Source organism: Macaca thibetana, chromosome 12 (assembly GCF_024542745.1).
Source record: "Macaca thibetana thibetana isolate TM-01 chromosome 12, ASM2454274v1, whole genome shotgun sequence".
NCBI classification, from domain to species: domain Eukaryota; kingdom Metazoa; phylum Chordata; class Mammalia; order Primates; family Cercopithecidae; genus Macaca; species Macaca thibetana.
The window spans coordinates 52,085,115-52,098,267 of NC_065589.1; positions in this window are offsets into that span (position 1 = coordinate 52,085,115).

Here is a 13,153-nt window from a genome sequence, read left to right on the forward strand (position 1 = left end):
TCTAGAACCTAAGGATCTGTTACCTTGCTGGTAAAAGGGACTTTGCACATGTGATTAAGATAAGGATCTTCATATGGGAAAGGTATTCAGGTGGGCCCAATGCGATCACAAGTGTCATTATAAGAGAAAGGTACGACAGTCAATAGAAAAGGTGAGATGTGATTATAGAAGTAGCAGTTGGAATGATGTACTTTGAAGATGGAGGAAGGGGCCATGGGCCAAGGAGTACAGGCAGACTCTGGAAGCTGGAACAGGCAAGAAAATAGATCATCCCTTCAAGCCTCCAGAAAAAATGCAGCTCTGTGTGCACCTTGATTTTAGCCCCATAAGACCCATTTTGAACTTTGGATCTCCAGAACTGTAAAATAGTAAATTTTTGTTCTTTTAAGCCACTAACTTTTTGGTAATTTGTTACAATAGCAACAGGAAATTAACAGAGGAGTGAAAGCCAGAGCCCACCAACCAACTCTACTACAATAGTACTAGTGGAATGATGGAGGGGCATGGCTTTTTTCACAGTATTTGCCTCAAAAGCAGGCAAATTACCTTCCAAATTCCCTCATATTGTTGGCAGAATTCATTTCCTTTCAGTTAGCAGACTGAAATCCCCAGTACCTTGCTAGCTGTCAGCTGGGGACCACTCTTCTCTTAGAGGCCACTTTCAGGCCCTTGCCAAATGGACCCTTCTATCTTAGCTCAAGAAAACCTTCTTCATGTCTAATATCTCTCGTTTTGAATCTCCCGACTTCCCCTTCTGCAAGTAGCCAGAGAACAGCTTTTAAAGGGCTCATGCAATTAGACCAGGACCACCTGGATAATCTTCCTATCTTTTTTTTTTTTTTTTTTTTGAGACGGAGTCTCACTCTGTCGCCCAGGCTGGAGTGCAGTGGCCGGATCTCAGCTCACTGCAAGCTCCGCCTCCCGGGTTTACGCCATTCTCCTGCCTCAGCCTCCGGAGTAGCTGGGACTACAGGTGCCCACCACCTCGCCCGGCTAGTTTTTTGTATTTTTTAGTAGAGAGGGGATTTCACCGTGTTAGCCAGGATGGTCTCGATCTCCTGACCTCGTGATCCACCCGTCTCGGCCTCCCAAAGTGCTGGGATTACAGGCTTGAGCCACCGCGCCCGGCCAATCTTCCTATCTTAAGGTCAACTATACCATATAGTGTAATCTAATCACAGGAATAAACTCCACCAAATTCACGATTCCAGGTCGAGGCATGTACATCAGTGATGGGAAATCTTAGGAGACATCTTAGACTTTTGCTTACCAAATATAGTTAAAAGATTTTTGTCTTGTTGGGCTGTACCTTTCCCAGTATTCTGGCTAGAAAGAGGGATTTAAGGGGGATGGAGGAAGGGCTTTTTTTGTCTGTGCCCATTGTTGTTTCCAGTTTGCAGGCATCTCTTGCACACAGGCCTGGATATCTAGGAGGTGAGAAAAAAACCAAGAAACTCACCGTCAGGTCCCAGTTCTGGTGTTATATACATACATATATATATATATGTGTGTGTGTGTGTGTGTGTGTGTGTGTGTGTGTATATTCTGGTATTTTATATATATATATTCCGGTATTTTATATATATACTATATATATATATTCCGTTATTTTATATATATATTTTATATATATATAGTATATAAAATATAGGGACTCTTCAAGTCCCTAGTTACCTGGTGTGAAATAATAAGAAATAAATAATAATAATAAATATATACACACATATGTATACATATATACACACATACACACACATATATATATTTTATATATACTCTCTGCCCCTGGTTTCTGATACTGAATTCCTTTTTTTCTGAGATGGAGTCTCACTCTGTCACCCAGGCCGGGGTGCAGTGGCATGATCTCGGCTCACTGTAAGCTCCACCTCCTGAGTTCACGCCATTCTCCTGCCTCAGCCTCCCGAGTAGCTGGGACTACAGGCACCTGCCACCACGCCTGGCTACTTTTTTTGTATTTTTAGTAGACACGGGGTTTCACCTTGTTAGCCAGATGGTCTCGATCTCCTGACCTCATGATCCGCCCACCTTGGCCTCCCAAAGTGCTGGGATTACAGGCGTGACTACTGCACCCGGCCCAGTTTTCTATTCTTATGTTAGCTTGCTGAGAATGATGCTTTCCAGCTTCATCCATGTCCCTGCAAAGGACATGAACTCATCCCTTTTTTATGGCTGCATAGTATTCCATGGTGTATATGTGCCACATTTTCTTTATCCAGTCTGGGCATTTTTTATCCAGATGGGCATTTGGGTTGGTTCTAAGTCTTTGCTATTGTAAATAGTGCTGCAAAAAACATACATGTGCATGTGTGTTTGTAATAGAATGATTTATAGTCCTTTGGGTATATACCCAGTAATGGGATTGCCGGGTAACATGGTATTTCTGGTTCTAGATCCTTGAGGAATCACCACACTGCCTTCCACAATGGTTGAACTAATTTACACTCCCACCAACAGTGTAAAAGCATTCCTATTTCTCCACATCCTCTTCAGCATCTGCTGTTTCCTCACTTTTTAATGATCACCATTCTAACTGGCATGAGATTGTATATCATTGTGGTTTTGATTTGCATTTCTCTAATGATCAGTGATAATGAGCTTTTTTTCGTATGTTTGTTGGCTGCATAAAAGTCTTCTTTTGAGAAGTGTCTGTCCATATCCTTTGCCCACTTTTTGATGGGGTTGTTCATATTTTTTTTCTTGTAAATTTTTTTTAAGTCCCTTGTAGATTCTGGATATTAGCCCTTAGTCAGATGGATAGATTGCCAAAATTTTCTCTCATTCTGTAGGTTACCTGTTCACTCTGATGATAGTTTCTTTTGCTCTGCAGAAGCTCTTTAGTTTAATTAGATTCCATTTGTCAATTTTGACTTTTGTTGCCATTGCTTTTGGTGTTTTAGTCACAAAGTCTTTGCCCATGCCTATGCCCTGAATGGTATTACCTAGGTTTTCTTCTAGGATTTTTACGGTTTTACATCTTACGTTTAAGTCTTTAATCCATCTTGAGTTAATTTTTGTATAGGATTTAAGGAAGGGGCCCAATTTCAGTTTTCTGCATATGGCTAGCCAGTTTTCCCAACACCATTTATTAAGCAGGGAATCCTTTCCCCATTGCTTATTTTTGTCAGGTTTGTCAAAGATCAGATGGTTGTAGATGTGTGGCATTATTTCTGAGGCCTCTGTTCTGTTCCATTAGTCTATGTATCTGTTTTGGTACCAGTACCATGCTATTTTGGTTACTGCAGCCTTGTAGTATAGGTTGAAGTCAAGTAGCATGATGCCTCCAGCTTCGTTCTTTTTGCTTAGGAGTGTCTTGGCTAACGAGCTATTTTTTGGTTCCATATGAAATTTAAAGCATTTTTTTCTAATTCTGTGAAGAAAGTCAATGGTAGCTTGATGGGGATAGCAATGAATCTATAAATTACTTTGGGCAGTATGGCCATTTTCACGATATTGATTCTTCCTATCCATGAGCATGGAATGTTTTTCCATTTGTTTGTGTCCTTTCTTATTTCCTTGAGCAGTGGTTTGTAGTTCTCCTTGAAGAGGTCCTTCAAGTTGTATTCCTAGGTATTTTATTCTCTTTGTAGCAATTGTGAATGGAGTTCACTCATGATTTGGCTCTCTGTTTGTCTATTATTGGTGTATAGGAACGCTTGTGATTTTTGCACATTGATTTTGTATCCTGAGACTTTTCTGAAGTTGCTTATCAACCTAAGGAGATTCTGGGCTGAGACGATGGGGTTTTCTAAATATACAATCATGTCATCTGCAAACAGAGACAATTTGACTTTCTTCCTAATTGAATACCCTTTCTTTCTCTTGCCTGATTGCCCTGGCCAGAACTTTCAATACTATGTTGAATAGGAGTGGTGAGAGAGGGCATCCTTGTCTTGTGCCGGTTTTCAAAGGGAATGCTTCCAGCTTTTGTCCATTCAGTATGATATTGGCTTTGGGTTTGTCATAATTAGCTCTTATTATTTTGAGATACGTTCCATCAATACCTAGTTTATTGAGAGTTTTTAGCATGAAAGGGTGTTCAATTTTATCAAAGGCCTTTTCTGCATCTATTGAGATAATCGTTTGGTTTTTGTCATTGGTTCTGTTTATGTGATGAATTACGTTTATTGATTTGCGTATATTGAACCAACTTTGCATGCCAGAGATGAAGACGACTTGATCGTGGTGGATAAGGTTTTTGATGTGCTACTGGATTCGGTTTGCCAGTATTTTATTGAGGATTTTTGCATCAATGTTCATCAGGGATATTGGCCTGAAATTTTCTTTTTTTGTTGTCTTACACTGAATTCTTAAAACCTTTATTATTTCCTAAGCAACAGAGGTGGTAGAAGCATCTTTTGTTTTATTGTTTGGTCTTTAACCCTGGTTCCTGATACAGAGCTCCTAAACCCCTTGGAATTTCCTGGTGATAGGAACATCTTTTGTTGTAGTGAGGCAACTTGATGTTGCCAGAGAAGCCTTGCCATGGCTTGAAACTTCCCCGCCTCACTCTCCATCATGCTCTATATAATGAAACCACCATAACAATACCTGAATTATGGGGTTTACAGAGATTCTGGGTTGGTGAGCACATCCACATGAGGGGAGGGTGGCACAGCCTAATTCCACAGGGATAGAAGCTCCTGCTCTTCTGTTCTTACCCTAGGTACCTCTTCATCTGGCTGCTCATCTGTGTCCATTGTAATATCCTTTAGAATTAACTGGTAAACATAAATAAGTGTTTCGCTGAGTTCTGTGAGCCATTTTACCAAATGACTGAACCCAAGCAGGCTGTTGCAAGAGCCTGATTTATAGCTGGTTGGTCAGAAGTACAGGTCACAACCTGGACTTGTAACTGGTGTCTGAAGTGGGGGCAGTCTTGTGGGAACTGAGCCCTCACCCTGTGGGGTCTGCACTAACTCCAGGTAGTAGTGTCAGATTAGATTGAGTTATAAGATACCCAGAGGTGTCAGAGAATTGGTTGGTGTGAGAAAAAAGCACTACACATTTTGGTAACCAGAAGTGTTGAGAGTATAGAGAAAAACAGTTCATACTCAATACAACTTCTTTTATCCACCTTTCAGGATCTTCTGGTAAGTGAGTTATGTATTTTGTCAAGGGCAGTTGTTGATTAAACAGGAAAATTAAAATGGGATGAATTTACTCCATCTTATTTGGTACTGGACCCTGCCCTATACTTTAAAATGAGGTATTAGAGAAATGAATGGAAAGATTAAGGTTAAGAGGAAAGACCAGTGAACTAGAAGTCAGGAGACCTAGGTTCCGGTTCTGATTCTATAATTAACTAGTACAGTGGTTTTCATATTTGTGTGCATGAACCCCAAAAGCATGTAGTGTTAAATATTAGAACTTCTATTTGTAATGACTTTGGCTTATCCTTTTAAAATTTCAGTTTTGGTGTATGTTTTATAATGCACACATTTAAAAATTTTAGTTTTAGTGTATGTTTTATACATACTATAAAATATATATAATAGAACATATTTTATAATAACATATATAATACCTCATATGTATGTTAGTGCACACATATATATTAATAAATAAATATACATATATTGGTGATGCATGCTCAGAAATGTTTAGGAATTAGTGACAATATCAGATATCTAAAATTGAACTGCCCCAGATTTTCTGGGACTCTAACTGCCTTAAACATGTCATATCTGAATTGGGACAACTCCCTTCAACATAGAACAGATTGTAAGTATATTTATCAATTAAGATCCTTTTATATGTCTTTGGTTGAAAATATAATTCTTAGCTCAAATAAAGCTTCCTATATTCTTCAGCACGTTTATATGAAGAGATATTTGAATGAGGGTGAATCATTCCCAGAGAAGTAACATTGAGAATGAAATCAAATAAATAAAATTTAAGTTCATGGTTCTGACATCATAAAATTAGGTGGGCTGAGATTAAGGAAATAGGTGCTTTCTAGAATGCATGTAAGATCCTTCTTAGTCAATCCACTAGTCATCCAGTCTCATTAATCTTCTGTCTTTAGCCTTAACATGGAGAGGCTCATTTACATACAACACTTAAATATAATTCAGGGTCACTTCCATGTTGGTTTTTTACTGGCAATGATGCAGAGAAAATGAGGCAAAGTTTTCTCCATGGTTCCAATGTCTCTGACCTTCACATGGCTGCATGTGACAGAGACCGCTAATTGATCCCCTACCTCCAGTCTCCTAATGTTTCTTTTTTTAGTGGACCTTTCCAGTCTCCTAATCTTTCTTGTGTTCGTGGAATTTTATCTTGCATGTGACTGCCTTGTTAGAGGCATTCCTTGCAGCTTTTTGTAGCCGGTTGACCAAGTTTTCCCCAAGGGGATATAAATAGAAGAGAGTGTGTAACATCACATTCTTAAGAGAAAGCTGCTTGCCCTGCATATCTTCCTGCTTCCTTTGGGCTGGAATGCAGTTGTGATGGTGGTCAGCAAGCTTCGATCATGCCTATGAGGAAAACAAGGAGAAGCTGGAATAAAAAGACTAAAGGAAGCTGTGTGATCTACAGAAGCACAGTGCCTTCCTAACAAGCACTGCCCAGAAGTTCCAGACTGCTTCGTGAAAGAGAAAGAAACACTTACCTTGTTTAAGCCATTATTATATATTTTGAAGTCTTTTTGTTGCAACAGCTTACTTATAACCTAACTAATATATCTAACACCTGTTTGTTCATCATGCATTAACTTCCTACTGTGTGTTAGATACTGTTCAGATACTGTTCTCAATTCTAGAGATTAAAAAAGTAATAAATTAGACATAGACCTACTTCCTATTCTGAAGAACTCCCAACCTTAGAAAGGAAAATTTGACTGGAAGGGAAATGGGAAGATAATTGACATTTATTAAACACCTATGTGTTCACACACTGTCTTAGTCTGTTTGGACTACTATAAGAAAATGTCATAGACTGGGTGGCTTATTAGCAACAGAAATTTGCTTCTCATAATTCTAGAGACTGGGAAGTCCAAGATCAAGGTGCTGGCAAATTTGGTGTTTCTGATGAGGGTTCACTTTCTGGTTCATAGACGGCTGTCATTTTACTGTGTCTTCACATGGCAGAAGGAACTAAGGGGTCTCTGGTGTCTCTTTATTTTTATTTTTTATTTTTTGTGATTAAGTGTTGTGTTGCCCAGGCTGGAGTGCAATAGTGCAATCTCAGCTCACTGCAACCTCCACCTCCTGGGTTCAAGCAGTTCTCATGCCTCAACCTCCCAAATACCTGGAACCACAGGTGTGCACCACCACACATGGCTAATTTTTTGTATTTTCATTAGAGAAAGGGTTACATTATGTTGGCCAGGCTGGCCTTGAACTCCTTGCCTTCCACAGTGCTTGGATTGCAGTGTGAGCCACCTTGATTCTTGTGCCTCAGCCTCCCAAGTAGCTGGGATCACATGCGCATGCCACCACGCTTGGCTAATTTTTGTATTTTTAGTAGAGAGGAGGTTTCACCAGGTTGGCCAGGCTGGTCTCAAACTCCTGACCTCAGGTGATCTGCCTGCCTTGGCCTCCCAAAGTGCTGGGATTACAGGCATGAGCCACTGAACCTGGCCCTGGTACCTCTTTTATAAGGGCACTAATCCCAATCATAAGAGCTCCACCCTCATAACCTAATCACCTTTCAAAGTGCCCACCTCCTAATACCATCACTTTTGTTGTTAGGATTTCAACATATGAATTTTGAGGAGACAAGCATTCAGACATTGTATTGGTTTATTAATCCTTTATTGCATTGGTTTATTAATCCATGCATTGGTTTATTAATGCTCACCCAAAACACTGCATGGTGAGTGGTATAATTGTCATTATACAATTGATTCAGGGGCACATCTGCCTTGTAAATGATAGATTTACTATGCATTTTTATCAGTGCCTTTAATCCAGGGCTACTGATTTTGACAGAGCCAGTAAAACCATCTCTCTATGGCCATAATTGAGATTCCTCCTATAGTAGGCATATGTGGTTTGTATTCCACAATCCCATCCATTCTCTGTCTCTGCAACAGCTCTCGATTTTCTTACTGAGTTTTACTCCTCACCCATTCTCCCTGACTCTCAGTCCATATGATTAAAACTATACCTCTGTCCCCACTCAAAGGCAAAATATATTCCTTAAGCATAAGCCAGTCAGTCCATCATATTCCCTTAGTCACTGCAATTAGCTCAGTGATAAGTACAAGGCTAAGTCAGTAACTCTGAGTTCCTGGGGAAGCTGACTTGCTCTTGCTCGTTGGTCTCGAACCTAAGAGAATGGAAGGACTGGAGCACGACCACATTGACCCTGATACTGAAAACACACAGAAGGTGGAATTATAAGATGGAAAGGAACCCAATTACTGTTGAATTGTTTAGCTTGAGTCCAGTTATGCTTGAAGCCTGGGCCCTACAATTAGGCTTTTCAGTCACTTGTGCCATGAAATTTCCTTTTCAGATAGTTTTGGTCAGGTTTTCTGCTACTTGTGACCAAAAGTATCCCATTCATCCCCTAGAGTCTTAGCTTGTGTCAGAGGCGAGCTCCTTCTACTCATTAGTGGAGAAAGTATACATTGTTCTACCCTGTTTTTCATAAGTTTATTGCTTTTAAGAACCTCCAAGATTCTTGATAAACAAAAATTTACCATATAAAATACAAGGTGCTTTGTCAGCAACAGTAACATATAGTAAATGACTGCTGCTTCAGAGAGACTTTATAACACCTATCTTACTCAGTAACTTTGGATTTCCCACAGTTCCTGGCTGGTATATTTTTAGCAGTAGCATTGATGATTTTTCATATTCATGTACATTAAAAATATAACTTTTGATCTAATTGTATCCTCCTAAATCTAAATATAGTGCAGAATCAAAGACTTTAAGCTCCAAGGCAAAATTTAGTGAGTTAAATTTAATCTTCCTGCAACATCAAAAAAAAAAAAGAAACTGTTATTTCTTCTTGTAGGACTATTAGAGCTAATTCAGCAGCACTGTCTTATATCCTTTTTAAAGAAATCGTTGATTTATTGTATTTGCTCAGAAACATTGTGATTAAAAATGGATCAAATTAAACTCTGCGTCATAATCTTCACTTTTAATCTCATGAATTTCACCTGAAAGAAGTGGCTATATCTTCATTAATTCTACTGAAACTAGATTTTTATGAAATAAATTAATACTATTTCTTTCACAGGAGGTTTTTTCCCATAGGTTTTGTGTAGTACACACATTTATACATTATGCATCTGTGCTCCTGACTTTCATTTACCCTTCACGCTGTCTCCCCAAGATGAAGGAGGTAGAACAAATGTGTCAGAGCTCTGTAAGGGGGGATGAGAGGCTGAGCGTGGAGGTGCGAATGTGGGGGTGTGTATTTAAGACAGCATCTGTTGGTGTGTGGGAGCAAAGGTTCAAAGAGCAAAGATGTGTGTTAGAATTCAGAGGCTGCTTAAAACTGCTGCTCAAATGGCTTTCTTTTTTAATGTCAATTTTCAACTAAAGCTCTGATTTTTCAGTTTTTAAGAGAGAGACAGAGTACTATTACAGATATCAAATTAACATGAAGCAGAACTCTAATAGAGTCCATGAAATTTTAGAAAAGGGCTACATAGAGCTTGATGTAAGGTTTCATCTGTCACACTTAAAATGTAACTTGTAACATTTTACATCCATATTATCACTCTTTAACATGTTTATGTTCGAATGATTTATATTTTTCACACATTGGAACTAGAAACTGTCCTTAAAACTATCACATACACATATGCCCCAACATACCCCTATTCTTATGACAAATTTTTTTCATCTGAAGTTTGAAGCTATAATTTTTGGAAAGACTAATTTTATAAACGCAACTGAATTTTTTAAAACTCTGTTTTTGTTTTATGAAAATACAAAATATCGAGGGCATCTGTGTACGAATTAATATTCTTAGGTTCTACTTCCTGCCCTGGCACTAACATGGCACAAAATCCTAGGCATATAATCTCGGTGACTCAAGACTCAGACTTCTCATGTAAACTGAGGTGGTTTTATCAGATAATCTCCAAGATCTTTTCAAAGTCCATGATTCCCTAAAATAGACATGATTTATGAATCATAAATATTACCGTTGTGATTAATAGGAAGAAATATGATGTACTTTTGAAGACTTAATCAATTATTCAACTGTAATTCTAGATAACAGATTTACATTTTTAGTCAGGAATAAAATTGCTTGAAATTACCCATGAGCCGGGCGCGGTGGCTCACGCCTGTAATCCCAGCACTTTGGGAGGCCGAGGCGGGCGGATCACAAGGTCAGGAGATCGAGACCACGGTGAAACCCCGTCTCTACTAAAAATACAAAAAATTAGCCGGGCGCGGTTGTGGGCGCCTGTAGTCCCAGCTACTCCGGAGGCTGAGGCAGGAGAATGGCGTGAACCCGGGAGGCGGAGCTTGCAGTGAGCCGAGATGGCGCCACTGCATTCCAGCCTGGGCGACAGAGCGAGACTCCGTCTCAAAAAAAAAAAAGAAAAAGAAAAAAAGAAATTACCCATGAATTTTGTTCTTCTTTTCTCTGAATTTGGGACAGCCTTAGAGTACAAAGGATCATAAATAATTATGAAGCAATAAGCTTTGTACAGGAAAGGACTTTGTTTTGTCACTGCTAAATCCCCAGTTCCCAGAGCAATACTGGACATATGGAGGGACTTAAAACTTGGTAAATGAATAAACTAGAAAGTGCCAAGGTATAGGGATTTATAAAACCCAATGGAAAAACAAAGAGTGAAGGCTTTGCCGGAGGGATGATAATTGAGCTGAATCTATAGGGGTGAACTAGAGTTTGCCAAACAGAGAAGGAGGAAACGACATTCAGAGCAGAGCCAAGTATACTGCGGCAGAGACTGCAAGTCATCTCCCAATAGCCATCCTTCTTCCTTCCCTAGGCCCACAATTCCTGGCCCAGGAATGAAGACTATATTTTCTACCTCCTTCGTAGCTAAGTGTAGTCACTCACTGACTAAGTTTCAGCCAATGGGGTTAAAGTAGAAGAGCCAGGTATCCCTTTGATGATGTGTCCTTAATTAGAAGAAGGTGAGATCTTCATATCCTTCTTCCTTTCCACTGGTTGAACTACAAGTATGATGGTGTGTGGTGACTTGATAACATGTCCATTTAGCCAGGCTGAGCCACCTTTTCCAGAATTCTCTTTCCTGTATGTTTCCACTGAGAGAAGCCCACAGGAAGATTCTTGTAGGAGAGGTAGAGGACATCAGCCATTTTGTAGCTCTCACACCTTGTCACTGATCTGCTGACTCACCTCAGTGCTGTGAAGCAGCAACTGCTCCATGTTCTCCTGGATTTTCCTTCAGCTTCTGACTCCTGGGTCATGTGTATTGTGTTTGGCTGTGACAGTGAGCCTTGGCTTCTGCAAGATACTCATGCTACCATGGTTAGAGGCATTAATAACTGGCACAGGTTTCAATCTGTCCTCATGGGGCTATTAGTTCATTTTTGTGCTCCTGTAACAGAATACTACAGACTAAGTAATTTATAATGAACAAAAAGTTATTGGCTCACAATTGGAGGCTGGAAAGTCTAAGATCAGGGGACTGGCATCTTGTGAATACCTTGTTGCTGCATCCTCCCATGGCGTAAGGGCAAAGCAGGGAGGCAAACCCACCCCTGTGATAATTAACCCACTCCTGCAATAACAGCATTATTCTATTCATGAGAGTTGAGCTTTTATGACCTAAACATCTCTTAAAAGTCCCACTTCACGATACTGTCACAATGGCAACTAAATTTCACCATGAGTTGTGGAGAGAGCAAACATTCAAATCATAGCAGTCTTCAACCTCATGCTTATAGGTTCTTATTTGTTCTTGATCTTTATCATCTCTTTCTGATTCTGCCTGCCTTGTGGACTTAAAACTCCAGCATCAGATGTGAAGACAAGAGACTCATAGATACTGTTTAACTAGCTCCTACAATTAAGGACAATCAACACCCCTCTGCCCCCCACCCTGTGTGTGTGTGTGTGTGTGTGTGTGTGTGTAGTATTTCTTCTTCTCTGATTGAACCCTGTGCTGAAATGGAGTGCTGCCATAACAAATGCCTAAAAATGTAGACTTGATTTTGGAACCAAGCAGTGGGTGGAAGCTAGAAGGATTTTGAGAAGAAATGTTACAGAAAAACCTAGATTTCCATGAATAGACTGTTAGTAGAAATCTGGACTTTGAGGATGCTGTTGGTAAAGACTCAAAAGGAAGTGAGGAACCTTGGAGGAATGGAGATCTTTGTTATGCTGTTGCAAAAATCTTAGCAACAGTATTTTCTGCAGTTAGGCAAAAAGCAGAGAATATGCTTAATTAATTTGATAATCTATCTAAGGAGATTTCCAAGCAACGTGTTGAAGGTGCAACCCAGTTCTGTCTTGCTGCTTATAGTAAGATTTGAAAGAAAAGAGAGAAGTTGAGAGAAAAAATGTTAAGTTGATGATTTTGAAAACTCTCAGCCTCTCTAGGCAGCAAAAGATGATAAAATTAAGACATGATTTTGAACAAAGTTTAAATCCAGAGCACTGCCAGGAGAGAAAATCTAAAGATGAAGCCAAGAGTATAATTGTAAACTCCTTTGTTAGTATCTTCCAAGATAAAAAGTGGTTCTTTGGAATACTATTCAGTCACATAATTGGCCCTTTTAAAGAATTAAGAGTAGGTCTCACAGATCCTTTTGATCAAATACTAAAGCCTCAAAGAAATTTAAGAATGTGTCCCTCAGCAGTCTCTGCAGGAGCACAAGGTAGAGAAGAGATTTTGTAGGTGTGGCTTTTATCTAATGGCATGAACTCCAGAAATTCACAAAAGATCTACGAAGTTTTCAGGAGATTTATTTCTGCTAAGACACTGCCAGTTTGGAGTGAAAGAGACAAAAATAGTACAAAATGATGAGGCCATTGGACCCCTGTATTCTATTGGCAGGGAGCATGCTGAAAGACCACTCAGTTGCAAACACATTCTACCTTTCATGATAATGAGAGATGTCTTTAGAGAATGGTTGCTCTTGGAAGTAGATCCTTTCCTAATTGAGAGATGAGAATGTAGCACTGGAAGATTCTTTGATCATAGCCCTATGTGAGACTTCTA